The sequence below is a fragment of the Peromyscus eremicus genome, chromosome 1 (genome assembly GCF_949786415.1).
Source record: "Peromyscus eremicus chromosome 1, PerEre_H2_v1, whole genome shotgun sequence".
In the NCBI taxonomy this organism is placed as follows: domain Eukaryota; kingdom Metazoa; phylum Chordata; class Mammalia; order Rodentia; family Cricetidae; genus Peromyscus; species Peromyscus eremicus.
Window position 1 is genome coordinate 47,253,229 of NC_081416.1, and position 2,714 is coordinate 47,255,942.

Sequence of the window (2,714 nt, forward strand, 5' to 3'; positions counted from 1 at the left end):
ACTAATAAAATGTACTGTCCACATTAACATGCAAGGGGTTTATTACTACATTTTATAATAAATTTAATAAATACTTTAAACAATTTCCAGCACTTGATTTCTACACTGATAAATATTGACGAAAAAAACTACAGGAACAAAAACTCTCGAGTTCTCAAGAGGATTTAGCAATATAAAGTGTCCTGAGAACAAATGTTCAAAAATTGTTGGTTTAGCTGGCAGAATTAAGATCAGGGAAAAGAAAATGATCTTGGGTGAATCAAATATGCAAGATAATTATTTACAAATGATCTTGCTTAGGGATCCTTTAACTTTGAGCAAAAATTGAAAGCACCTGCCTGGAAACTGACATATTCAGTGAAGCATTTCTAATGTTCCCCCAGCCCCAGTGTTTAGCAGGTTGTGGAGAAAACACTCTGGATATTTGGATGAGCAGGAGCAAGATCCATGGTGAAATTCTCATCCAATTACCTGGTGCCCATAGACTCTGCCTAGGCATTTTCCATTTTAATTGGAAAAGTTTGCAGCTTCTTGCTTATAGCACAAGGGATAGGAAACCAGGCATGCTTATGTGAAATAAAAATAGAAGCAACTCCTCAATTTTAACTTCTGCAATGTTTCCCTTGAAATGTTGCCTACAGGCCTCTCCACCCAATTACTTTACACCAGGACTATCTAGCCACTACCCACAGTGATCAAGCTCGAACCAGACTCCACAGAATATTCAATAACTTCATTTCTTGGCCTGGAATCTAAGAACCAGGGGTGCAGTATCTCCATCACCTTTTAAAATAATTTTGACCCATTGACAAAAGTAAAGGTTATGATATGGCCAATAATCCATTATGAAGGAAAAGTTTCTCTAGTATTCATGAGAAAAAAAGTGATAACAGCAATAAAACCTAATTCCATTCTTTTGTCATTCCAAAGAAAAACCTCCTTCTTTAATACTATATATAATAGTCAAAAACTAAACTAGCTCTTCCAATCAGGTCAAAGTAACAACAACAGGATTCCCATTAAAATAAAAAAAAATCCAAATATTTTAAATTGGAAAAGTTTTACATATATTTTTCTAGCCCTAGTGTGCTATACCCCAAGAAATATTTGTGTTCCTAGCATATTTTGCAGGCAGGAATTATCATATTGCTTTGGAATCTTTCTGTTTGAATTGACCCTTTTGCAAAGTTTGAGCCTACTTTTCTTGTTGGAGATATGATAGTGCAGATTTAGACAAGATAATGTCTATGAAATTGCTTTGCCCTATAACTTTGTATACTAATATTATTAGTATAAGCTAAAACAAAGCATGTGGGGAGCTGGAGAGACAGCTCAGGAATTATGAATAGTTGCTGCTCCTTCAGAGGACCAGAGTTCTGTTCCCAGCACCCAAGCCAGGTGGCTCAAAACCAACCACTTTAACTCCAACTCCAGGGGATTGGACACCCTCTTCTGTGCCCATATACACACATATACATACATACATAATAAATCTTTTTAAAAAACCAAAAAAAATGGTCACTTCAAATAAAAAAGAACCTACTGAAAATATTTCTTCCTAATACTCCTTCATCCATCTGTAACAGCTCCTTACTGAATCCAAAGCCTCTTTTTTCTTGACTAATGAGACATTTCTAGATTGACACTTTCAAGTACACACGCCACAAGCAATCAATCTGTAGCTTTCTTTGGTTAAAGACTTTCAAGTGGTTCTAATTAATCCATTTTGGAAAGATTTCTGCTAGGGGCTCTCTCTAACATGCATTCCCTTACCTATGTGAACATTGAAAACAGTCATCTATAGGTACTGTACTAGGCCCATCTTTCCATTATATATTCTTCCCATCAGTGTCTGTGATGCCATGATATACCCTGAAAGACCCCACTTTCCAGTCCAGACAGCCAACAGCTCTCAGGGCGTTAGGGAAATAAGGAAAAAAAAAGAGAAATCAAACACTGTAGTAACAAACTCACTGCAGTTTGTACTTTTTGTTCTGGTGATGCTGAACAGATGTGACTGGAAAAAAATAATATTCAAAGATTATAAGGATGTTAGATCATCATTTCATTACTATATAACTTTCAAACAGGCCCTAGAACATCATGACACTATGATAAAAGGATAAAACTTGCAAATTCACAATTTGGCATAGAATTTTATAAAGTCTTCCATGTACTTGGGGGTCCTTGATCATGTTCATTTCCCTAAGCTTTTCAACATAACTATGGTTTAGAAATCAGGAAATGTCTACATCAGTGTGCTTACATGCCATATATATATATATATAATATATATATATATATATATATATATATATATATATATTTTTTTTTTTTTTTTTTCCCTGAGACAGGGTCTCACTATGTAATCTTGTCTAGCCTGGGACTCACTGTGCTGGCTTCAAAGTCACAATGATTGGCCTGCTTCTGTGTCTTGAGGACTGGAATCAAAGGTGTGCATCATCAAACCTGGCTATGTTATGTAATTCTAAATGTCTCAATTCCTGACAAAATTATTACAAAATGAAGACATGGAAGGGACAAGATGAAGAATACTTCTTACATATTCTGACATCATCAGCAAAGACTTCCTTAAAAGCTCACCCCTGGGAAGAAGGAAGAGGAAGAGGAGGGGAAAACTAATTAGAATACATTAGGGACACAGATGTCCTGGGGTGACATTTTCTATCCCTAATGTACCTCATGTTTTCAAA